This window comes from Cetorhinus maximus, chromosome 22, assembly GCF_964194155.1.
Source record: "Cetorhinus maximus chromosome 22, sCetMax3.hap1.1, whole genome shotgun sequence".
NCBI lineage: Eukaryota > Metazoa > Chordata > Chondrichthyes > Lamniformes > Cetorhinidae > Cetorhinus > Cetorhinus maximus.
Window position 1 is genome coordinate 27,999,511 of NC_135900.1, and position 27,701 is coordinate 28,027,211.

Consider the following 27,701-nt stretch of genomic DNA (forward strand, 5'->3'; position numbering starts at 1 on the left):
ACAGCCCTCTGGGGTAGAGAATTCCAAAGATTTCCCACCCTCTGAGTGAAGAAATTCCTCCTCATATCAATGCTAACTGAGTTAACCACAACATCCACACTGGAAAGGATGAGTTCCATTCTCTGTGTAAAATACTGTGTCTAGTCAGTACCAGAGCCCCCTATGCTCCTTGGCATTCAATGCAAGCTTTCTGGCAGACATCCCAATGAGCCAAGCATATTGTTGTGCATATCAATCAGACCAATATCTTCTTCTGGAACCTGTCCCATGGAAGCACTCATCTGACCTGGGCCTCTGCCAAACTGGCACCTCTGCTAATCTTATGGCTTGCCCTGGCTGCAGGCCACTTATACCCAGTGTCTCATCACATGCAGTTCCCGTCTCTACGCTAGCCCCTAAAAGTACGAGTAGTGGCAGTATCTGAGCTGGTGGCTGCGAGCGCGAGAGTGAGTGACGGTATTTCTTCTTTATCACTATCTTCCTGCTTTTCCATCTCTTCCTGTTCTACTGCCTGGTAGGTTGCTTTTCTTGAGTATTTGAAAGAAGAAAGGCACAAAGGGTAGGGTTGCTATGAGGGGGAGGAGCAGGGAGAACATAAAGTACATGCCTAGACTATCTGCAGTTTGTAAATCAGGAGAGATCGGGGGATGATGGAGAAGTGGGATTTGAGAAGGAGAATCAGGTACAGTATATAAACATACTGTCATCTTCAATTGTTTCAGCCCCTCTGCTGACCACGACTTCAGACATGGTCGCTCCAAAGATGGTGAGCAGCTTCCCCTCCATGGAGATAAGGACATGTAGCCATGTCCCTCAGCAGCTAGCTGCCTCGAAATAAGCCCTAATTTGTTCTACAATGGAGAGGTAAATGTGTTAATGATTGAGGTGCAATGTGCTTGGTGATGTGGCTGTCATGATTGAATAGTGTGCAAAATTGAGACAGTGTTAGGGTTAGGGTTAGTGTGTGTGTTAAGTGTGTGAGGGTGAAGTGAAGCTATGAATGTGAGTCATGATTGATAGGGTTTGTTGGTAGGTGGGTTTGGTGAATTGAACACTATGTGAAGCTTGTGGTGCAGCTGTTGGGATTGGGCATTTGAAGATATATTCCCTGAACTTGTGTGAGGGTATTGAACGTTTTACACCTCTGCATCCAGGTCCATGGGGTCTGACCCTTAGTTGACCGTGCTCCCACTGCCTTCACAGAGTTTGTCTGGAGGGCCTCCTTGTGCCCTGCAACACTTCCCTCTGCCTCTCTACTTCCTCCAGCCTTGGCATCCAGTACAGCGTCAAAGAACTTTGGAGCATGCTTTGAGCCCTGTTAAACCGTAATTCACTCTCCTCCTCAGGCGCCTTTCCACAAACAGTTACTGCCCCAGTCAGAGTTCACCTCCCCTTTAGTAGGTGCAGGCTGACTTCAAATAATGCAGCTTAACTTGAACTTGTGCTCAACTCACGTGACCTTGGGGCCACTGACAAGGAGCGCCACTCATCAATGCATTTAGCATTGGCTGCAGGCATTATCTTGCAAATTAGCAGGCAGAACATAGTTGGCATGCAGCCTGCAATGGAAACAATGGGTGCTGGTTAATCATGCATTGTAATCCCCTGGCCTGTTTTCGGTGGCTGTCCAATTTAGCACCCTAGCTATATTTTATGATATTTTTTCATAAACACAAGCTTTAGGAAGCAACCATTCAAGTTATTTTTCAAAAATCACTTCCTTTTTTTTGTTTACAAAATATGATTACATGCAATAAGATCTAATCCAATACATGGTTAAAAGCTACACAATGTCAGTACAGTACTGCATGCATAGCTTGAGGGAGCTACACTAGCCATAAGAGCGAATGCTGCATAGTCACCATAGTGAAAAAAATAAGATCCTGGAACTCCTTAAACAAACTGAAAAGGTTATTATTATTGCAAAACTCACAGGTTTAATTAAGTGACCTCTTAGCAGTTACAACTGCAAAGGTTATAGCTGAAGTCTAATTTTGTGCTTTGTGGCTTGTTCTGCACTCAGTAGCAAGTTACAACAGGTTGCTGGTATTGCTGCATCGTGTCAGTGCTATTTCCTGCTAGTTATTCTGGACACAGTGATGCTTCAAATAAAAGCTTGCGGCAATCTTCTCAGAAAAATCTATTGTTGCTATCTGGGTGGATTTACTGGTTAACAGGCTATAGAAATGCAGTCACCTAATAAACATATGTTCTTGCACCCAATAATGCTGCATAGCTTTACCAATAATTGGGACTGACACACACCAACAGGAAGCATTTTCTGGCACTGATATGTACAGTCTTCTTTTATAATGGTGCCCCCTAGAGTCTCACCATAGTGAAAACTTTTGCATGCATAAACTCAGTATACAAACAAAACCAGGCATAAAATCCATCCTCCACTTCAGTGTTTGGAAGCTAATGTCCATCTTCGGCATAGTTTCAAACATATTCCCAATTTATACATGTTTATGTATGAATAAATAAATATTTTTTGATAGAGAAATATACACTCTACTGTCCTACATATGGAACAGCAGGAATCCCTCAGCATTAGTGAATTCTGTTCTTGCCCCTGCCTTGAAGTTTCTGAGAAGGGGCCATAATTCCAGTGGATTCATACTTCAGAATGGGTGATTCTTGGATGCCATGAGAGGTTGGAGTGAGGAAGGAGTGGTGCTGTGAAACTGCGTTGGTGAAAACCCTTACAAATATACACAATTAATGCATATCAAACTCTGCATAATAGCATGATGATGGAACTCTTATCCACAGTCCTGCATACTATCCATCTTCATTTTTAATACCTGAAAGCTTATGACCATCCTTCATAATAATGGTTTTACAATCTGAGGTTTACCATTGATTGCACTTGCATTGTCATTTATTTCTGATATTTGTTCTTTACATATTTTAGCTAATCAATACGAGTTCATGCTTGCACAGTGAACTGCCAAGTGCAATGTTCACACCAGTTGCACAATTGAGGCTGAGGAGCAGTTACTATTAAACTTAAGCGTTCTTGCCTGCAGAAGAAGGAAGCCCTTCAAGGAGCTGCTAAAGACGAGGTGATTCAATGGACTGGATTTTTGTCAACATCAGGCAAACTTCTGGGTCCTGACTCTGTATCACACAGGTGCATGAGGCCCACTGCCATTTTTTGACCAGTTGACCAGTTAGTGGTCAGGGTGCATGCTCGCTATACAGTTAAGGACAGCATGCAGGCCAAGGCTGGAAGGCCTATAGGAGGTCCTCGAGCAATAACAGATTGCCAGCCTCACTGTCAGAAGTGGGTGTTGCCGATGTAGGTAGGAAAGAGAGGAGGTGTCTCAAGATGGAGGCACCCTCTGAAAAATTTTTGAACAAGTAAAAATAAAACTGGCCAAAGCTGCCAGTCTGCTACTGTGGAGGCACAGCTGGAGCCATCTAACAGTCGCAGCCAAGGACAGGGTTAAAAATATGATATGGCATCCTGATCCTTGGTCTGTTTCTGGGAGGCCACCTACTACATCGGCTGTAAATTGGCCACAGTGGGGTAGGGGTAGGGGGGGTGGCAGCTGACTTGAACATTCCAGTTGACATCTGCAATGTGCCTTTTATAGGCCCTTTAAGGACCTTATTTGGTTACCGTCATTAGCAGAGAAATAGCCATCACTTCCAACCACCCAACCAACCATTTCTAAAATGGCCCAGAGGTGGGAACGTGCCAGCAAACTGGCACACCGCCAGCGCAGGGAAATTTTAGACCAATCCGCCTCTCGGCTGTTAAAAAATTTGCCCCAATATGTCTGCTCTACATAATTTCTCTCCCCTCAGTTTCATAAAGATTAATCACAGCCAATTAAGTTTTCCTATTTTGTCAAGACTCTGCATATACTTAGTTATCATTACAAATAGAAAAAATATGATGGAAAACATGATGGCAGAAAGTCGAAACTTGGGACTGGATATTGGGCAGCATGTCATAGTGAAAACCTTGATGGCAGGGCCCACTTAATCATGGGAGAGGCCCCATGTCAGTCTCCCTGCAGCGGAGAAAACCTGCCCCAATTAAGTTAGAGGGGTAAAGGGACTGGCAGGGCATGCCCAGGTGCTGGCGGTGGGATGCCATTTAGGTTCATTAATGAGCCGATCAATACCCATCATCCCTGAAACCACTGCAATATAATGGTGGATCCAGATTATACGGAGGCCAAACGAGTCCCCCCTTGCCCTCGGAAGGCTACCCAGCAAGACCTGTTGGGTTTTCCAGCGGCCTCCTGGAGTGGGGGGTTCTCTCATTAAGGGACTCAGTCAGCATCAGGCACAGGGTGGCTGCTGCAAATCCCTCCCCAGCCTATTCCTCCAACCCCCCCCACCCCCCCACCGCCGCCTTCCCCTTTCCTGTAATCCCCACCCCACGATCCCTATCCCACCTTCACACCTGTGGCCTGAGGTCCCTCCCTGATCCTGGACCTCGGGTGGGTGCAGTGCTGCCAGCAGCTACTGTTCCATCACCGAGAACATCAACCGTAAGGAAGACCCAATGGTAGCCAATTAAGTGCCTGAAGGGCATTTGATTCTGTCAGGCCTCCCCCACAGGACTGATGGGGTTTCCCCACCAGTTCTCTGACCCTTGGGCAAGACCCCTGTCAGCCTGATAAAATCCTGGCTTTGGTTGGCAGCTCTATCAACCAGATGTTGCTAAAATAATCTTTCTTTTTAAGGAATGAAACAATTGTGGAACATGACATGAAAGGAAAGGTAGATACTTATCTTCCAAAGTTTGTAATAAAGATTACACCATGGAAAGATTGTTTGTTACTAAAATATAGACTGAGATATATAAAATGTTAGTTTGATTTGCAAAATTTGTTTGTATCCATACCAAACAAGATATGCTTTTTTTGCATTCATGACATTGATCATAATCACCTACACTGTTCTACCAGAGTACCTCAGGTTCCCAAAGGTGATATTTATTACCCTTCCTGATTAGGTGAGAAGAAATCACTTTATGTTCATAGGAAAATGTTTACCCATGCAGACGAAAGTGAGATAACCAAGTTCAAGCATTCATTTTCATGCTGGTTAGTATACATAAAAACTCTTTAGGAGCATTAAGTAAGAACAAGCCTCACTACATGATGAAAAACAATAATAAAAGATAAGATAATGATATACATCAACAATAACGACAGATTATACTATATAGCAACTTTAACCTGATAAAATGTCCCATGACACTTCCCAGGAGCATCATAAAACAAAGTATGACACCGAACCACATAAGGAGATACTAGGTCAGGTGACCAAAAGCTTGGTCAAAAAGGTCAATTTTAAGGAGTGTCTTAAAGGAGGAAAGCAAGGTAGAGAGGTGGAGAGGTGTAGGGAGGGAATTCCAGAGCTTGGTCCGTAGGCAACTGAAGGTATGGCCACAAGTGGTGGAGTGACTAAAATCGGGAATGTACAAGAGGCTAGAATTAGAGGAGCATGATATCTCGGATGATTATGTGCCTAGAGGAGGATACAGAGATAGGAATAGGGCAAGGCCATGGAGGAATTTGAAAACGAGAATGAGAATTTTAAAATCAAGACTTTGCTTGACCGGGAGTCAATGTAGGTCAGCAAGCATAGGGGTGAGGTCAATGGGTCCTGGTGTGAGTAAAGACATGGGCAACAGAATATTGCGTGATCTCAAGTTTACGGAGGGTATAATGTGGGAGGCCAGCCAGGAGTGTGTTAGAATAGTCAAGTCTAGGGATAACATAGACATGAATGAGGGTTTCAGCAGCAAATTAGTTAAGACCATAGTCTAATGGCTAAAATGGCAGAAAGAATATTGGGTGGATAGATAGGAGACATAAAATATATTTTCTTCACCATATTTTCTCCTCCATAGAAAAGCACAAGTTTTTGAGAAATGTTTCTATTGTTGAGAAAAATATGACCATACAGTTTCTTATTAACCAAGTGATTTTGAACCTTCAGACCGCTCTACCAGTAACTCTGGAGTCAGAGAATGCAATAGAAAATGGGACAGACCTCATGTCACTGTAGGACATGAATAAAATTACAACAATATCGCCCAGCTAGAATCAGTTGTTCTCTTCCAGTTCCAATTTGATCACCCAAAGATAAGAATTATTTGTATTTATCAATTAATTGGATGCAAGTATCACTGGCGAAGCCAATATTTATTGCCAACCCCTAATTGCCCTTGAGAAGTTGGTGGTGGTAAGTCACCTTTTTGAATTGCTACAGTCCATGTGGCGTAAGTACACCCAGGGTGCAGTTAGGAAGGGAGATCCAGGATTTTGACCCAGTGAAGGAACAGCAATATAGTTCCAAGTCAGGATGGTGTGTGACTTGAAATTTGCAGATGGTGGTATTCCCATTTGTCTGCAGCCCTTGTCCTTCTAGGTAGAGGTCACGGGTTTGGAAAGTGCTGCTTAAGGAGCCTTGATTAGTTGCTGCAGTGCATCTTATACACACTACTGCCATGGTGCACCAGTGATGGAGGGAGTGAATTTTTAAGGTGGTGGATGGTATGTCTATCAAGCAGGCTGCTTTGTCCTGGATGGTGTTAAGCTTCTTGAATGTTGTTGAAATAGGGCTCATCCAGACAGGTGGAGCCTATTCAATCACCCCTGATTTGTGCCTTATAGATGGTGGAGAGGCTTTGGGAGTCAGGAGTGTGAATTACTCTCTGCAAATTCCCAACCCCTGACCTACTCTGGCAACCACAGTATTTACGTGGCTGGTCTGGTTAAGTTTTTGGTCAATGGTAACCTCCAGGATATTGGTGGTAATGCTATTGAACGTCAAGGGGAAATCGTTAGAATCTCTTGTTGGAGATGGCCATTGCCTAGCACTTGTTTAGCCCAAGTGTTACTCTGGTGGCTATGTGTACTATGTAAACAATGCCAACTTGCAACCCCCTGCCAATTTTATAGAGGTCTACCGCTGTATGGCCGAAATGCCTACCTATTTTCGGTAATGGGCTATTTTTAATGTGGAAATCGGGTATTATGACTTACGGAGGACCCTAATTGCCACTTTGAGATGGAAGTGATCAGCATGTGCACCATGCACTCTTCTACCAGTTTCACCCGTGATAAAGGCAAATAGGGTCCAGAAAGATGAGATTTAAATTATTTTACAGGGCCAGATAGGTGCAGGAGTTTTCCTCTGGGCCCCATAAAAATAATCTGAGTTGCTGCCACCCTGGATTCTCCCCGCCACACTTCCACCCTCCCCCACACCTGACTTTTCTTGCTGCCAACCCATTAGCAACCCACAGCTCACTGGCTCAATTTTAAAAAGACCCAAGTCTCAAGATGGTTTTGGGCCGCTGGTGCAATCAGCTGGTTAGATAGCCAAATGTTGAAAATGGCTCCACTGGGGTTGAATTTCAGCAGGGTATCTCCCAATCAGCTGCTGTAACTTTAACAGAAGATCCACAGAAACAGCAGAGAAACGGTGTCCAAGCTATTTACATCTTTTCTCTGAGGTGCCGCGGAAGTTTTATCAGGGTTAGGTTAAACAATCGGGAGGATCCCCAGTATAATTCACCTCTGCTCTTTCTAAATCCATCTGCAAAGTTTCTACATATCAGGAGCAAAGCCATTCATTTCCTGGTTAGTCGCGGCTCCATGCTGGTCCTATTTCCTTCCTTTAACTTACTCAGTGGTCGTGAAATATATTTTTGTGTTTACATTCATTTATGTTATTATTTTATTCAATATCCACCGCCTTCGCCAACACTGTACCCACACCCCGCCCACACCACTCACCGGCTATCTATCCTAGCCCATGTTATTGGGTTTTGTTGGGATAGCAGAATGAAGCAGTTTTTGGACAACGGCATAAAGAATGTCAATACCTAACTCGTCCACCAGGAGGTGCATTTGAATAGAAAAGCTTCCCATCACTTACTCAGTTGATGTGCTCAAGAACTACAATTTTCCAGTAAGGGATTTGATGCTTTACCCGTCAACAATCAAATGAAAGTCACACATAAATTTTATTTAATGTGAATGGCAACAAAATAAAACCCATAAGATAACCAAGGAATCATAATATTTCGAAATTAATAACGTTTGTGAAGGAAGCACAGTCAGCTATTTAATCATCTAAAAAGATGTGAAGTGACATGTTTTACGTTACTGTGTAGAAGAAAATTGGACCTCAAATTTAAAAGAACTAACAATTTGAATAGCTTAAACAAAAGCTTTGCCATGCAGTTTTACTTTAAATTGTTATTTAACAATAACGACAATGAGTTGGATCTTTGCTACAGAAATAACAAGGTTAAGTGCTCTTGCTATAATTTATGAAGAAATTGGACAGTAATCTCTGGTGACTGCACATCCACAGTTAAATGTGGAAATCCAAAAGTTGTTGCTGTCCAAGAGATAATGCTCCTCCAATCACTTTTCCTTTTCTTTATTTCACATCCTGTACTTGATTTAACATTACACTCAATATTCTAACTGACATTCTTGGTGGAATATGTCTAGAATAAAGCTATGCAAGTGTAGGTGTAATGCCAGCCTGACGCCATTCATTCACACTCAGATCATAAACTGGATCATTGTAACCAGTGGGCCAAACTACGTAAGGTTGAACCCTCACATAGATTAGTTGTATGGGTTACCAAATTTCTGGAGATTGAAATCTGAGTCAACCCTTGGATCTTCTGCTGTAGAATAGTTTTCACTGAGGTTATGAAATGCATGAAAAAACTAGTTTACAGATTTTGCTAAAATGACTTTTCTTTACATGCTTACAACAAAACTTCTGCACCAGAGATTGCCGAGGTAGGCTTTCAATGTTAAGACCTCAGAAATTGAATAGAATAAATTATCCTTTTATATTTGGTGCTTCTAATTAATTTAAACTTTATTACGATTTTGCTAACTAAGGAATTAAATATTTTTACGCAATAGAGGAATTAGGATTATTCTGAGTAATTTAGGGCGAGATTTTAACTCCCACAAAACCCATCCACTTACACCGAGATAAAATGGGGCCCTTGGATTTGCTTTTTGAAAGTAGGTTTAGTTCTGATTTGCTTATGCCAAACAGGGTCAGCACAATTGCCAAGCTAGTTAGAATTCACTGACTCATAAAGAAATTATATTTCATTCTTTAAGTTTTGATCCATGAGCTTCTTCAAACTAAAGTGGCAATATTGAGCTAGTTTAATGCAATGGTGTGCTGCGGATTGCCGTACACTGCAGGCTGCTGGAACTCAATTCACCCGTGGCCCTTAATCATCATCGGGAAGAAAGCTCCTTTTCCCTCTTTCTTTGCCAGTGTCATCAATGAATCTGCTGAGGTTCTGTATAGTAATTGAACTTTAGGATGTGGTTATATTGCACTACCATTCTGAGGTTGGCAGTTGCAGATTGCAAAGTGCAGTCAACAGTGTTGTATTGCAGAATGCCCTCAACATCAAATTGCATAACTACTACCGGGGAGAGCTCTGTTCAGATGTGCTTACACTTTATCAGTAATGTTTTCAGAGCAATTCCATCTTCCCAAAACATTTCTCAAAAGATTAAAGTAAGTTTATAAAATGCAGTGAAAGTCTATCTAGGCCCTCTTATATCTTGCATTATACCTCATTGAACTCAAGTGCTGTGTGGCGGCATCCCCAAGGACTCGCCGACTGCTTAACTTTAGTGCATTCCGGGGTCAGGTCATAGCCTAGGTCTCAATTTCTGCTGTCACCTTTGTGTTAACTGCTTCTACATCTAAGTGTCAATTATAATAGCATCCTTAATCAATTATATTCTCATATTGCAGGATATTTTAGTTGACATGGTTTTAAAAATACACCATTTACTTCTTTCTGGTTCTCTGTATAATGAATGGATATAACTGACATGGAATGGTGAGTACAGATTTTTAATTGATTATGCTGGCAAATTAGCTTTGATCAGACCAGCAGTTGCATGTGGTACAGGACATGAAGCGATCCAGGGGAAGGGAGGAAATACGAGCCAAAATGCATACAAAAAAACCCAATAGTGTTCACTGAATGATTTTAATCTGAACAAGTGTGACTTTCCTTCTACAGTATTTAGTTGGAATGATATTAACCTTCAGATTCTATTATGTTGACTATTTTCATGTACTCCTGAAAACCTGTTTTACAGTAAAGGTCACGTAATTAAACTTTTGATGAGATTACCGTGAAAATGAACTCTCCTCTTAACTTTTGTGGGTGTGACACACTGGGCAAGATTTCAGGTCCAGGGTTGGAACCCTGACTTCTCGGTCACAATCCCACATTGCATCTTGAGACTTTATTGCGAAAATATGCAAATTGGCTGGTATCGTGTTTGCTGCCCAGTTAGCAGCAGCAGTGGCCAAGGGAAGGAGATGGGGGATAGGCAACAGTGGGCCTGATTTAAAGGGAAGGCAGCAGAAATTGCTGAGGTTGCTGCTCATGCAAGGGGTAGAGGAAGGACCAGAGCAAAGGGCAGTGAGAAGGGAGCCCACCAGCCCCCTCCCCAACACACAGGCCAGGAATTTCCATGCCGGCCGGCGTCAGGCATGTTCAATGGCGTGAGCGGACAATATAGCGCCATCAGTTTCACGACAGTGTGAAAGTAGCTTGTGATCATCTGCTCAGCCCACCAATGGCGGGCCGTGTTTCCCACCATCGGAGGTTGGGAACCTCATTGTAATACATCAGCATATATCATTATTAGGCCAGCCTACTGGAATCACCCACCCCACCCCACACCCCACGCCCCACTGGATCGTCCACCCTGCCAACATGTTTCACAACAGCGCACAAGCGACATGCACCTGGCCGTCTGCACTTCACTCAGGACTTCGAGGTTTGTTTGCCTACCTTGCTTCGGTCAGCACTCACAGCCATCAGCGCCAGGCTCCACAGACAGCACCACATCACTTTTAGGAGGGCTCAAGGCAGGTCTCTACCTACCAGATCAGCCATATGTTGGTGGCTTTTCAACGGCTGCAGGGCTAGGGCTTGCTTGGCGAAGGGGGAGAAGTGGCCTCAGGCAAGGGAAGAGGCTGCAGGACAAGGTCTGTAATGGGGAAGGAGGGTAACCCAGGGTGTGTGTGGGGCCACATGTTGATCTGTGCAAGTGGCCTCAGGGTGGTGAAGGCTGAGGAGGCAATCTCCAGAGGAGATGAGGCCAGATGAACATGTGAGGGTATGTGTGTGAGAATGGGTGGTGATGTCCCTTGAGCTGGCAGAGAGTGAGATGCCAGTGAATGTGTGATGGGTTTGAGTGTATGAGTTTAGAGCGATGAGATGGTTGCCTTACCCTGGCAGCACGGATGAGACCATTCATCCTCCATCTGCATTGGATGGCCAACTTCTTCTGTGCAACATTAGCACTGATCACTATTGCCATCGCCTCCCAAGCCTGGTTGGTCACACCGCTGCCCATCCTGCAGCCAGAGCAGGGGCTAGAAGACTCGCGGCAGACCTCCACATCATCTAAAAGGTGTTCCAGTGACGTGTCACTAAATCTAGGGGCTGCAATCTTTTTGCTTCTTTGGACATCTTCCCTGCAGCAGTCGTGGGCTGGAAGCACTGAGATGTGTGCACGCGGCTGGACTTTAAATATGGCGCCTGGTGTGATGAAGTGGTGAGTTGATAGCGTGGTGTGTGAATGAGAGCCTGCCCACCATCGAAAGGCGTGTTTTCCGGGAACGCATAACTAATGCAGTGGGTTTGGAATGATACAGTGTGAAAACCTGCAAATCTGGGTCGATTATGCCCACACATACGCACACACACACGCTCACACTCACACACACAAATTCACACACACACCCACAGGCATACACATACTCACACTCACATGCTCGCACTCACACACGGGCATACTCACACTCACATACTCACACACACACAGGCATACTCACACATGCATACACATACTCACACTCACATACTCGTACTCACACACACATACACACATTCACACACAGGCATACTCACACTCACATACTCACACACACAGACATACTCACACACACGCAAACGCAAACTCACAAACATATACTCACACATACATACACACATTTACACTCACTCTCTTACAGACATACTCACACCTTCTCTCTTACACACACATACTCACACTCAATTATACATACACACACACACTCACACACACATACTCACACACACATACATACTCAAAATCTCACACACAAACCCACTCATAATCACACTCACACACATACATACACTCACATACACACACGCGCATACGCTCATTCACACACACCCACTCACTCACTCACATACACATACTCCCACTCAATTACACACACCCACAGACATACATTCACAGGCACACACTTACACACTCACACAAACACACAGACATACTCATACACAGATACTCACTCACACTCACACTCACACAGACATACTCACACTCATACGCACACACATACTCACAAACGCTCACACTCACACACAGACATACTCACACTCATATACTCACACACACACACACTCACTCTCCCTCTCAAACACACACACACAAGCCAGGATTTTCCTATGGTGGGCGGGCGCCGAGCCAATCGCCGCCCGTAATCGGCTGCGCGCCGCCATTTTACGCGGGCGGGCCAATTAAGGCCTGCCCACCGTAATACGCGGCCGGTAGCGCTCACCTACCTATGCGGGTGGGGGGAAGAGGGAGAGTCGGGGCCAGCGCTCATTCACGCATGTGCGCGAAAGAGCGCAGCAATCTCCCTGAGGCAGCTCCGTGTCTCAGGGAGGTTGAATGAATATTAAAAAGATTGAATAAATGATTTAAAAATGTATTTAAACATATCCCCTTATGTGACGGTGTCACATGAGTTGCGACATGTTTTTAAATGTATGAAAATGTATTTGTTTATTTAATAAAACCTTCAGAAAACCTCATTCCGCCTGTGGATGAGGTTTCCTTGAAAAACGCGAAGGCCGCTTGGGCTTTTCGCCTGCCCGCCAACCTTAAGTTGGACAGGCAGCGTCTTTAAGTGCTTTAATTAATTTCTTAATGGCCTTAATAGGCTGTTTACATTTTGGCAGGCCGCAGCTGAGTCCGGCGCTCGCCCGCGGAACAAAATACCGCAATGGCGCGCGATGACATCAGAACGCACGCCCGACATCATTGCGCGTCATTTTGGGCATCGGCGTGTCTGGCCCGCCCCCGCTCACCAACCAGAAAATTCTGCCCATACTCACACTCAATTACACACACACAACTACACACTCACACACACAGACATACACACATACTCACACTCACAAACTCACACGCACATACGCACACACACACACACTCACATTCAATTACACATAAACACACACATATGCTCACATACTCACACTCACATCCACGCACACACATACTCAAACTCTCTCACACACGCATACACTCAATTACACATGCATAGACATGGACTCACACACATACATGCCTACACGCCTACACACACAGACACACTCACACACAGACATACTCACACACACACATACACTCACATTCACACACACACAAACACATGTGCACAAACACATACATACACACGCATACACACACACGCACACTCTCTCTCACACACACACACACTTACACATTCACAGATATATTCACACAGACACACATAATCACCCTCACAAACACTCATGCTTACACACACTCACACACTCACACTCACATATTCACACTAACATACACACAGACAAACTCACACACATTCACACCCTCCCTCACACACACATACTCACACATACACACACACATACTCAATTACACATACATACACACACACATATACTCACATACTCACACTCTCTCACACACGCATGCATACTCACACTCAATTCCACACACACACACACACACACACAGGCATACACTCACACACACATATACTCACACTCACATACTCACACACACACGTGCATTCACATAATCTCACACACACACACATAATCACGCTCACTCACACTCACACACACACTCAAGCCCACATACTCACTCTGACATCTACACAGAAACTCAAACACACATACTCACAGCCATATACTCACACACAGACTCACACACACACATACGCACACTCACTCACACTCTGTCACACACACACATACTCACACTCAATTACACATACCCACAGATATACACTCACACACACACCTACACACGCACATACTTACACACAGCCATACTCGCACACATAATCACACTCACTCACACTCACATACTCATACACACATACACTCACACACACATACACTCACATGTTCTCACACACACAGACATACTCACTCACACACACACGCACACACTCACACTCTGTCACACACACACACCTCACACTCAATTACACACACACAGGCATATTCACACACACATACATACACTCACAAACTCGCACACTCACATACTCACATACACACACTCACACACAGACATACACACACACATAATCACACTCGCTCACACACACATACACACACTCTCTCGCACACCCACACACATAGTCACATTCAATTATACATACACACAGACACAAACACTCACATACTAACACTCACACAGATACACACACACATAGCCACACTCAATTACACATACACTCACATACTCACACTCACACACACTCATACACACAAGCAAACACACACACACACATTCTCTCGCACACACACACATGTAGTCACACTCAATTACACACAGACACACATACTTACACACATACTCACACTCTCCCTCACACATACACATACACACTCACACTCAATTACACACAGAGACATACACACATACATACACACACATACACACATACTCACATTTAAATATACACACATACGCTCACAAACACACACACACATACACATACCCACACACAAACACACACACATACTCACACTCATACAAACACACACACATATGCGCAAGCACACACACACACATACACTTACAAACACACACACATATGCGCAAGCACACACACACACATACACTTACAAACACACACACATATGCGCAAGCACACACACACATACACTCACAAACACACACACTCACATGCACACACATAAACACACATACTCAAACACACATACACAGATCCACACGCACATGCACACACACACACACAACCCAGTACAGCTCCCTGTTTTTCTGATGCCAAACTGGAGGTGGTGACTGAGCACAGAAACATCCTAATCCCCTGCCTGTGGCAACAGAAAGGCTCACCCAGAGGGCATGGCCGACAGTAACAGAGGAGTGATGAGCAGGAACTGGATCCAATGCCAGGTGTTTCAAAGGCCTTGTTAAGTCTGAAAAGGTGAGTCCGAAAATAGAACCAGATGGCTTAGGTCCTGGTCAGCAGTCACCAGAGTGCAACAGGCAGAGCTTCCCAAGGCTACACTGAGTTGTCCTGATCATGGGAGAGATGTGTGCTCAGCAGCCTTGATAACCTATAAGCAGAGGTCAGAGCCCAAGTGCTGTTGGACAGGAAACTGGACCATAGACTGCAACATCTTACGTGAATGAATGCGTGTGAGTGTCGAGGAAGAGAGGCATTTTTCTAACCACATCTTGCTTCAGCTTGTGGGCAAACTGGAATTGAACGATAGAGAGAACAAGAGGGCACCTGCATGGTGGGGGTGAGAGGGCACCTGCACGGTGGGGGTGAGAGGAGACCTGGATGGTGAGGGTGAGAGGACACCTGGATGGTGAGGGTGAGAGGAGACCTGGATGGTGAGGGTGAGAGGACACCTGCATGGTGAGGGTGAGAGGACACCTGGATGGTGGGGGTGAGAGGAGACCTGCATGGTGGGGGTGAGAGGACACCTGGATGGTGGGGGTGAGAGGAGACCTGGATGGTGGGGGTGAGAGGACACCTGGATGGTGGGGGTGAGAGGAGACCTGGATGGTGGGGGTGAGAGGAGACCTGGATGGTGGGTGTGAGAGGAGACCTGGATGGTGGGGGTGAGAGGAGACCTGGATGGTGGGGGTGAGAGGAGACCTGGATGGTGGGGGTGAGAGGAGACCTGGATGGTGGGGGTGAGAGGACACGTGCATGGTGGGGGTGAGAGGAGACCTGGATGGTGGGGGTGAGAGGAGACCTGGATGGTGGGGGTGAGAGGACACCTGGATGGTGGGGGTGAGAGGACACCTGGATGGTGGGGGTGAGAGGACACCTGGATGGTGAGGGTGAGAGGACACCTGGATGGTGGGGGTGCCACAGTTCACACCGCTGACGCGCTTTGAGGAGCTGGGCCGTGATTTGGCCAGATTGTCAAGCCATAGGGATGCAGAGGGTGGATAAACGGGGGTCCCCCATAGACAGGGCGAAAACATTTCAACATCTCAGTGTTCAGGGGATGCATGAGATTGCTCCCCGAGCTGACATTTTATTGTTTTGAATGGTGAGCATCTGTTGACTGTACCAATCTCTCAACGCCATCTTCTCTTATGCCCCCCATAGGGCCAGACAATGAGGACCAGGAGCCCACACAAAGACAACATTCCGAAGGATTCAGAGGAGGAAGCGGCCTCAGAGCCTGCACCATCACATCTTTCCTGCACATCCCCCACCAGCGCAGATACTCACACCTCGATGAGCCCTTACACGTTGTGACAGAGTGCGACACAGGGTGAAACAGACACCATGTTAGAGTTGGGAGGATCCAGGGGAGGCGGTGTTAGCTGCTGGTAGTATCACTCAGAGAATGGAGGGCAGGAGCAGCCCTGCTAGCAAGGCGGAGACACAGAGCCTCAGGAGTCACCAAACGGCTCTACCCAGAGAACTAGCGTGGGATGTGTGCCCACATGTTGGGAGTTACCGGAGGGACTGTGGAGTCATGGGATGAGAATCTTACACAGAATGCATTCCACAGTTTGTAGTTTTGACCAGTCAGTAGCACAAATGGTGTGAAGGAGCATAGTGCAGAAGGCAGCTGTGTCCAGGTTGGTTGTTCCCTCCAGCGATGAAGGATACCATCACAGGGCTGTCAAAGGACTGAGGTGCTGATAGATGATGATGAAGAGGCCACTCTTCATGGGGATCCGGCATCTTCATCCGCCTCCATGGCCCCTCTGATGGGTGGGGACACTGTGAGGTCAAACCCTGTGGCTGAGATTGCCATCACAGTGATGCCGGAACAGCATCCAATGGAGGTGCCACCTTCACCCCTCGCACCCCAACCCCGGCACCTCCACACCAAGGCCGACCGCCACAGGCATCTCAGTCTCAGACAGTGGACAGTCTGCTTCCATGTCATCCTCAGCTAGAGGGGGAGCACCTCATAGGAGTGGCCATGAGCAAAGGCCACTGCATCAGTAAAGTCAATTAGTGGGTCACTTTAGTACTTTTGTTGCAAAATATATCACACTGTACTCTGATAAAGCACCAAACATGTTGTTGCACTGAGACAGGTTTGTTTTTCTTCATTTCATCATGGCGACAGCTCCGCAAACCCTCTGGTGACCCTCAGTGAGGGAATTGAGGACATGTCAGTGACCATCTGCCTGCACAGATCCAGCCCTCTGTGGCACTGACACTCCGACATGTCCAAGTAGCTTCTCCATTGAACTTAGACCCTCTACTGAAGGTCTCGCCTTCATTTACTTCCTGCCCCTCGTTGCTGACCTCAGCAGTGCTGTTGACAATGGGTCTGCCTCTGCTTGCAAGATGCTGCTCCTCAGCTTTAGTCCACCCTAACTCAGAATAGATTTGTCTCATGTTCTTTTATGTCCTCCCTTCTTTTCTACTAGAATGTTCAGTCTTCTTGAGCTCCTCACTCATAAACCCATGGGGCCGTTAAGTAGAAGGACCCTATCACTACCGCCCCAAAGCCGCCTGACACTTGTCACTAGTAAGGGGAGATGGCAGAAAATTCATTTGACTCTGTGGGACTGGGGCCTGTGATAAGTGGCCTTTTCTGAGCCTTCTTTCCTTGATGGAGTCTCTTGCTGCTGTCTTACTGTTCTGAATGGCTTCCCACTTTGTTTGCTCCTCCTCCCCCCTGTCGTGGTTTGGATTCTGCATGGATCCCATTCCCCCAAACTAAAATTGAAATCTGGCCCTGACAACAAGCTCATTAAGCAGTTTAATTGGCCATTTAGTGATGTTGGATGGGTTGACTCTACGGGTTCTCAGTGGAGCCTTTTAAACTAGGAACGTGCTGGCTCTGCAATGTGAGGGGTGGGCTTAAGTGCCAATCCCCAATACTGCTCTCAGTCAATTACCTATCCTGCCCATTTTGTGCGGCTATTCGAATGTGTAGTCAATCTATCCAATGTTGCGACCCATACATGTCATCTAATGGATTTTATGCATCAATATTTGGGAATTATAATGCATAATTAGTTTAAATTTGCAACATTTCATTGTTATTGTGGTACTTCATAATGTTTCCTCAAGTACTTGTTATTATTAATATTGAAGTAATCCAATACTCAATAGCCTGCCATAACTCACACCAAGTCGCATTCACCCACAACTGAAACACACTGGCTCCCAGTTAAGCAAGTTCTCGATTTTGAAATTCTCATCCTTGTCTTCAAGTTCCTCCGTAGCCTTGCTCCTCCCTAACACTGTAATCTCCTCCAGCTCTACAACTTTGTGGAAGGGAAATTGTGTTTAAGCAATTTATTAGAGTCTTTTAAGGAAGTAACAAGCAAGGTAGATGAAGGGGAACCTGTAGATGTGGTGTACTTGGATTTCCAAAAGGTATTTGATAAAGTACCACAACAAAGATTACTACACAAGATAAGAAGACATGGGGTAGGGAGTTACATATTAGCATGGATAAAGGATTGGTTAGCCAGCAGGAGGCAGAGAGTGGGGATAAATGGTTATTTTTCAAATTGGAAAGCTGTAACCAATGGAGTGTCACAGGGATCAGTGCTGGGGCCTCAACTATTTACAATCCACATCAATGATTTGGATGAAGGGACCAAATGTATGGTTGCTAAATTTACCGATGATATCAAGATAGGTAGGAAAGTAAATTGTCAAGAGGAGGTAGCGAGTCTGCAAAGGGATGTAGACAGGTTAAGTGAGTGGGAAAAAATTGTCAGATGGAGCATAATGTGGGAAATTGTGAACTTGTCCGCTTTGGCAGGAAGAATAGAAAAACAGCATATTATTCGAATGGAGAGAGGTTGCAGAGAGAGATTGTCTGGGTACATGAATCACAAAAAGTTAGGGTGCAGGTACAGCAAGTTGTTAGGAAGACAATTGAAGTGTTGTCATTTATTGCAAGGAGAATGGAACATACAAGTAGAGAAGTTTTACTGCAGCTGTACAGGGTCTTGGTGAGACCACACCTGGGGCAGAATTTTTAGGTCAGTGTGCGGGCAGGCGCCCGACCCAATCGGACATGAAATCATGCGGGATGATGTCAGGCGAGTGCCCCAACATCATCCCGTGCTTGCGCGATATTTTGGTCGACGGGCACGTGCGGAAGTTGAAAGTGCGCCCGCTGACAATTAAGAGGCCAATTAATGTAATTAAAATTGTAATTGTCTCCGAGTTTTCATGGTCCGTCCAACCTGACAGATGGCGGACAGGCGAATCGGCCAGGTGGACTTTGCATTTTTCATGAAACCTCGTCCAAGGGTGGGATGAGGTTTCTGTTATTAAATAAAATAAAATCTATGGACAGCATTTTTATAATGTATATGTTCAGTTGACTGATTGTGATGCTTGGACAATTTTTCCTGATTTAAAAACTTTATTTAATTGTTATCAAGCCTTCAGCTCCCTGAGGCAGCTCTTTGCCTTCAGGGAGCTTTCATTCCACCCTCCCCCGTGCCCGCACTTACGTCAGCTCCCGTCCTCCTCCCGCTCCCGCCCCGGCAGCTTTTCAGCACGTGCTTCATGCTATCTGGCTGTTAGTTGGCCAGCCAGCGTGAAATCGCAGTCAGGGGCAATTGTGGTCAGCGGTGCGTTCCCACACTGATCCCAGGCCTGCCAATCACAGCCGCCCAATTGACCTAAAACTCCTGTCCCTGGATACTGTGTGCAGTTTTGGTCTCCTTATTTGAAGAAAGATATAATTGCATTAGCAGCAGTTCAGAGCAGAGTCATGCAACTCATTCCTGGGATGAAGGGCTTATCCTATATAGAAAGGTTGCACAGTTTGGGCCCATAACCATTGGAGTTTAGAAGAATGAGAGGTGATCTTATTGAACATATGAGATCTTTAGGGGACTTGACAGGGTAGATTCTGGGAAGCTGATTCTACGTATGGGGGAGACTAGAACTAAGGGGCACAGTTTAAGAATAAGAGTCTCCCTTTTAAGACTGAGATGAGGAGATTTTTTTTCTCTCAGAGGGTCGTTAATATGTGGAATTCTCTTCCCCAGAGTGCAATGGAGGCTGGGTCATTGAATTTGTTCAAGGCTGAGTTAAACTGATGTTTGATAGACACAGGAGTCAAGGGTTATGGGGCAGACAGGAAAGTGGAGCTGAGATCACAGCTAGATCAGCCATGATCTTATTGGCAGAGCAGGCTGGAAGGGCCAGATGGTCTACTCCTGTCCCTAAGTCCTATGGGCAGAATTTTTCACTAGGCTCGAGCATGAAATGCAGTGTGATGATGTCGGGCAAGTGTCCCGACGCCATCGCGCAACCGCACAATATTTCAGTCCGCAGGCGCACGCAAGAGTCGGAAGCGCGCCCGCCAACAATTAGGAGGCCTATTAACGCCATTAAAGTTGTAATTAACCAAGATTTTTCGTTGCCTGTCCAACATTATGATTCGCGGGGAGGCGACTCGGTCAAGCAGCCTTTGCATTTTTCAGGAAACCTCATCCACGGTCGTTATTAAATAAAAGCAAATAAATATGTATGGACAGAATTTTCATCTTGTATATGTCCAGGTGACTGATTCTGATGCGTGGGCGTTTTTTCCGGAACTTAAAATCTTTTTTTATTGCATTTAAATTCTTGAGCTCCCTGAGGCAGCTCTCTGCCTTCATGGAGCTTTCATTCCACACTCACCCGTGCCCGGGTTGACTTAGGCGCTCACCCTCCTCCCATCCCCACCCCAGCAGCGCTGAGCTTCTCAGCACGTGCTTCACACCGGCTGGCTGTCGATTGGCCAGCCCGTGTGAAATCGCAGTCGGGGGCCAATCGTGGTCGGCGGCCCATTCTCCAGCCGCTCCCGGGCCTGCCGATCATGGGCGCCCGCCAACCTAAAAATCCTGCCCTATGTTCCTAACCCTTCAAGCTATCTGTTGCCAAGGCCTGAAGCTCTGGAATTCCCTCCCTAAACCTCTCTGCCTCTTTTCCCCTATTTCCTCCCATATGACACTCTTTAAAACTCTTTAACCTCTTTAACCAAGACTTTAATCACCTGGTTATAATACCTCCTTGTGTCTCAGTGTCAAATTTTTGTTCGATAACATGCCTGTGAAGTGCCTTGAGATGTTTCAGCATGTTAAAGGCACCAAATAAATGCAAGTTGTTGTTGCTTTTAATAAATTCACATTAAATAAAGTTCAATTGACAAGATTCCTGTAGTAATAAGTACATCCATTCTATTTCAAGGTCTCCTAGGTACCATAATATTGTATTTTATAGAATTTTAAACCAATAATAAGATGATTCATAAAAATTGATAAATCTACATACCAAAACATATACCTTTGATCCTTAATGAAAACTTATCGTGTTAAGAAATAAAAGGAATTTTCATCTATCTTTAGTAGCATCGTGTGTAATGTAACTTGTATATGAATCTTTATTAAAGACAGAGTGTAGTGGATTTGAAAATAGAATCTTCTCATCTCTCAAAGTAGATCCATCATCCGCAAACTGATTTTCCAGACACATAATGCAATTTATTTGTCTTGAAAGAAGGTTTCGTAATTTGAATAATTGAAAAAACCTTGTTGGGTGCAGACACTCTTGAAATAGGAGTATTTTTCAACTCCTGTTTTTTTTCAAACATGCAGTTCACTTGGCTTCATTTGTTGTCACAGGTATGAGTTTAATTGCAAGATGATGTTGCCCAATTGCATTGCTGTAGTTTAATCGGGACATTGACTCACAAGTATGAGTTTGAGCCTGAAGCCCAAGAAAGGGCTTTAAATTATTAAGATAAAAGCAAAATACTGCAGATGCTGGAAATCTGCAACAAAAACAGAAAATGCTGGAAAAACTCTGCAGGTCAAGCAGCATCTGTGGAGCGAGGAACAGAGTTAATGTTTTGAGTCCACATGACCCTTCTTCAGAGCTTAAATTATTCCCTGTTTGAGCATTATTTTTCAAATACTAAACACAGGACAATTCTGTTAATGCAACAAAACAGAAAGTAAAATTCTTATTGTTCTTATCTTTTTCTACTGTTTTCATTTGACTTACTGTTTGCCTATATTGCATCTTTAGCTTATCGTGTTCTGGATTTACCCCCAAGAACAATACAGTAGGGCATGTACAGAACAGCATTAATACTATTACTGATGCAGGTTTGTGGAAAGGGATATATATAGAGAAGATTTCAGATACATTTTCAGATCAATGCAAACTTTTACTTTTTAAATATGCCTTTGGTATCTTAGTGGGAAGGTTATTGATTTTGTGGTAGTGACTTTTAACAGTAACACATCTGTATTATTAAATTCTGCTGGAATAATCTTTTTTTTGGTAGTGTCCAAAATGAATTGGAGCAAAGTGGTGGAGCAAGAGAGTGGTGTCTCCAGAGCTCCTTTACTTCGCCGCTTTACCTATTCATTTTTACTAAGGCTAGTTACCATATCACTCATTTTCTGCAGTTACACTGTGCAATTAACAAGCCCAGTTAACATGTCGCATGTCCTAGCTGAAAACCATACACTGGGCAGCAAGAGAGAACTCTTTGCGTGCCAACTGGTAAATTTGCATAATCATGCATAATGATGTTTTTAGAGCATGGGTTACAGCATCCAGGTTCGCTAATTAAAAAGCTGTTTTAGTTTCAAATGAGATTCGATGATCCCAATGAGCACCTACATCTTAAACCTGGTTTTATACTACATTGGAATTACACTCTTGGTGCCACAGCGCCCAAGCCACATGAGATGGTCTTTCCGCGGGAATCTAACACCATGGCCAGAATTTTACGTTGATCGGGCGGGCATGTGCCCGACCCGAATGCACGTGAAATCGTGCAAAATTACATCAGGCGTGCGTCCTGACATCTTCGGGCGTGCGAGCAATATTGAAGTTGGCTCGTACATACGAGAGTCGGAGCCACGCCCGCCATCAATTAAAGGGCCAATTAAGGCCATTAAAAAGCCTACTGTCCACGATTTTACATTTCCCGTGTGATTTTCCGCTTGTCACATGGTCAAAACAGGCAAGGGGCAGTCCGTTTTTAATGAATTGTCATCCAAGGGCGGGATAAAAATGTCAGCAGCATTGCCATTGTGAGTGGTGAGGAGTTTAGGAGATAGTTTGCTGCTGGTTGCTTAGTGAAACTTGACAGCATTTTCTCTGTTTTGAGCTTCAGTCTTTGCATTGCTAGCCTTCATTTCAGGACTCATTGGTGTATCCAAGGCCCCTGGAGGATTTATACCATGTGGACTCTTGCAGTAACCAGACAGTCTTCTGTTTCTCTGTAATGGGGATTGTGCTTTCCACTGGTGGGACCTGCTCTGAGGAGGAAGAGAGTGGCAGAAGGGAGAGGAGGCCAGGTGTCCGCAGGCAGCATCCAAGGGAGTGACCTGTGATAGGAGAGGTGCAGGCACAGGGGGCGGAGGGCCAGCATGTAGTCCAGAGGGGAAGGGGCCTCAGAAGATGCCACTGTCCTGCTGCCAGGGCATACAGGCGGTGATGTAGCTACCTCAACATGTCAGAGGTGCAATGCCGAAGGAGGCTCCGCCTCTCCAGGGGGACTGTGACCTCCATATGTCAGATGATTGGGCTGGAGATCACCTCCAACTGTATGGGTGGACATCACATGCCAGTGGCTCTGAAGGCCGCAATGGCCCTCAACTTCTATGCCTCCGGCTCTTTCCAGGGGTCAGTGGAGTGTCCCAGTCAGCTGTCCACAGTTGCGTCAAGCTGGTGACTGATGGTCTATTCAGGCAGGTACTGAGCTTTATTCTTCACCATACGCGAGGCCAACCAGGCTGAGTGAGCCAGAGGCTTCGCTGGCTCCCCCCGCATCCAGGATGCAATAAACTGCACACATGTGGCCATCAAGGTGGCAGCAAGTCAGCCGGGTGCCTTCATCAACAGGAAGGGCTTCCACTCCATGAACATGCAGATAGTGTGTGATCACAGAATGCAGATTCTGCAAGTCTGTGCAAGATACCCTGGCAGCTCCCATGAGGCTTATATCCTCCAACACTCACAGGTGCCAAGGCTTTTCATGGCTCCAGCTCAGCTAATGGATGGCTGCTGGGTAACAAGGGCTATCCATTGAAAAGGTGCTTATGACACCTCTCCGGCCTCCAAGAACAGAACCAGAGCAAAGATATAATAGGAGCCATGCCTCCCCTAGGGTGGTGATAGAGAGGGCCATAGGTCTACTGAAGATGAGATTCAGGTGCCTGGACCGTTCGGGTGGGTGCACTACAATACCCCCCACAGTGGGTGTCACTGATAGTTGTTGCATGCTGCACTCTCCATAATCTGGCACTGGCAAAGGGGGGGACCTACTGGAGGAAGAGGATCCTGAGGCAGCTCCACAGGCCACAGATGATGACTCCAGTGGTGGATCAGAAGAGGAGCCCGGGGAAGAACACGGTGATGATGTGGAGGCAGGCCTCTGGAAACTTCACGGAGGCAGGGACATCAGGGAGGCCTTGATTCAATGCTCCTTCAGCTAGGCTGCCAAGGCACTGCTTGCCCCTCAAGCCAGGAGTTCTGCCTCCTTACCGGATATTTGAAATGGCCCTTTCCTTTGAACCCAAAGCCCACTCAGTGCCTGTGCAATAAAGCTTAGAGCCACTCATGTCCAGCGTGAGATACTGGCGTGCCCTGCACCTACAGAACAAGTGAAACACACTCGGGCCATTAACACAAAAGCAAAATTTATATAATGTTGGCACTCACAGAAAATAAATATAACAGTATAAGGTGTAAATGGTGACACCAGTAAACAAATTAACTAAACATGGCAGAACAGGAGTCTCTCTTGTGCTCACGATGCCTTAAACTTACACTTGCGAGTGCTGCATCTTGGTGCTTTTGCATCTTGGGGCATCTTGGTGCCCCCCTCCCTTTTGGCAGCAGCATTGGAGGCAGCCTGCTGACTGTGCTGTCCTAAACAAAAACAAAAATTGCTGGAAAAACTCAGCAGGTCTAACAGCATCTGTGGAGAGAAAGACAGAGTTAACGTTTCAAGTCCATCTGACTCTTCTTCAGGACTAAACAGAAGTAGAAATGTGGTGAAATATATACTGTTTAAGGGGGGGTGGAACAGGTGAAGCTGGATAGAAGGCCAGCGATAGGTGGAGGCAAAGGAGAGATTGCGAAAGATGTCATAAACAAAAAGTCGAAGGGGTGTTGATGGTGGTGATACTGACTAAAGGAGGTGCTAATGGTGACATTAAGAGTAGAAAGCAGGATCAGCATGTGACAGGTGACCCTAGTGGGGCTGGGGTGGGGGGAGGGGATAGGGTGGGAGAAAAGGTCGAAATAGGCTAAAAGGTGAGGATAAAACAATGAATGGAAATAAATTTTAAAAATAATAATAGAAATAGGTGGGAAAAAAAATATATGTTAAAAATTTAAAAATAAATATTGAAGAAAGGGGATCAAAAATGGAGGACAGAGTTCATGACCTGAAGTTGTTGAACTCAATGTTAAGTCCAGAAGGCTGTAAAGTACTTAATCAGAAGATAAGGTGCTGTTCCTCCAGTTTGCGTTGGGCTTCACTGGAACATTGCAGCAGGCCAAGGACGGACATGTGGGCATGAGAACAGGGTGGGGTGTTGAAATGGCAAACGACAGGGAGGTCTAGGTCATGCTTGCGGACAGACTGAAGGTGTTCCACAAAGCGGTCACCCAGTCTGCGATTGGTCTCTCTAATGTGGAGGAAACTGCATTGGGAGCAACGAATGCAGTAGACTAAATTGAGGGGAGTGCAAGTGAAGCGCTGCTTCACTTGAAAGGAGTGTTTGGGCCCTTGGGTGGTGAGGAGGGGGGAAGTAAAGAGGCAGCTGTTGCACCTTCTGCAATTGCATGGAAAGGTGCCATGGGAGGGAGCTGAGGTGTAGGGGGTGATGGCCGAGTGGATCTGGGTGTCCCGGAGGGAACGATCCCTACAGAATGCCGACGGGGTTGCGGGGGTGGGGTGAAGGGAAGATGTGTTGCGTGGTAGCAACATGCTTGAGTTGGCAGAAATGACGGAGGATGATCCTTTGAATGCGGAGGCTGGTGGGGTGAAAAGTGAGGATAAGGGGGACCCTATCATGGTTCTGGGAGGGAAAGGGAGGTGTGAGGGCGGATGCGTGGGAGATGGGCTGAACACGGTGAGGGCCCTGTCAACCACCGTGGATGGGAAACCTCGGTTAAGGAAGAAGGAGGACATGTCAGAAGCACTGTTTTGGAGAGTGGCATCATCAGAATAGATGTGACGGAGGTGAAGGAACTGAGAGAATGGGATGGAGTCCTTACAGGAAGCAGGGTGTGAGGAGTTGTAGTCGAGATAGCTGTGGGAGTCGGTGAGCTTGTAATGAATATTGGTGAACAGTCTATCACCAGAAAGGGCTGTGCTGTCCTATTGGCTTTGATGACCTTGGTGGTTGTCCTCTGGCCAGTGGAGTATGTGCAGGCCCCACCTAGGAGGGAGAGTCCAGAGCCACAACTGGGCAGTCTTCAGTCAATGCAGCCTCATCAGATGCCATGGTTATTGGCAGAGAGGCCGTCATCCAAAGCACCCTGAGAGGAGCCCGCAGAGATGACAAGCAGCTCATGCATCAATGTGAGGTCGCTCTAGACACCCCTGCTCACCATTGATGGACGGGCACCTAGCAGAGATACTAGATGCCTTATCCATCTCTCGCACTGGCAAAGATCTTCTGCGGTCATTACCTGTGTGAGGGCTTGCAGGTCCGTGCGCAACCCCAGGGACCCCTGATTCTGTCCCTGGAGCTGCCTCTCCATGAGAATCGCTGCTCTCTCAATGGAGGAGGCAGTGCGCTCGGTGCTTAGGGTCAACGCAGTACTCACACTCTGCCTGGACTCCTCCATGACATAGACAATAGCATGCAAACCCTCAGGAATCTCCACCAGATCCTCCCGCACACCCCGCTGGACATCCAGCATCTGCTGCCTAATGGACAACTCCAGAGGCTCATCATCTGCCTCAGCCTTAGCATGGTCCTGGTCTCCAGCAGTCCTCCGACTGCCAGCGCCCTGGCCACTCTCTGCCCCCGCCTGTTCCTCATGCAAGTGTGCCGTGCCTTCACCGCTGTGCACTGACATTCTAGCCAAAGATCTAATGCTCGCTGAGGTGCTGGTATCTGCGCTGGTGCCTGGTGCAGAGAGAGGGAGTGAAGCAGGTGCATCTGATGGCCACTGGTCCTCCAGCATCAAGGGTGGCCTATTGGGGTCCTGCACTCATTGACTGGATGGCAATTCTAGGGGAGAAAAATGACATGTCATTAGTATTAGTCATCATACTGTCGCTGTGCCTGCTAGGCGGGCTGGTGAGACAATGGAGATCTGCATCATGGTGCCATCGTCTTTCAATGAACAGTGGGGAC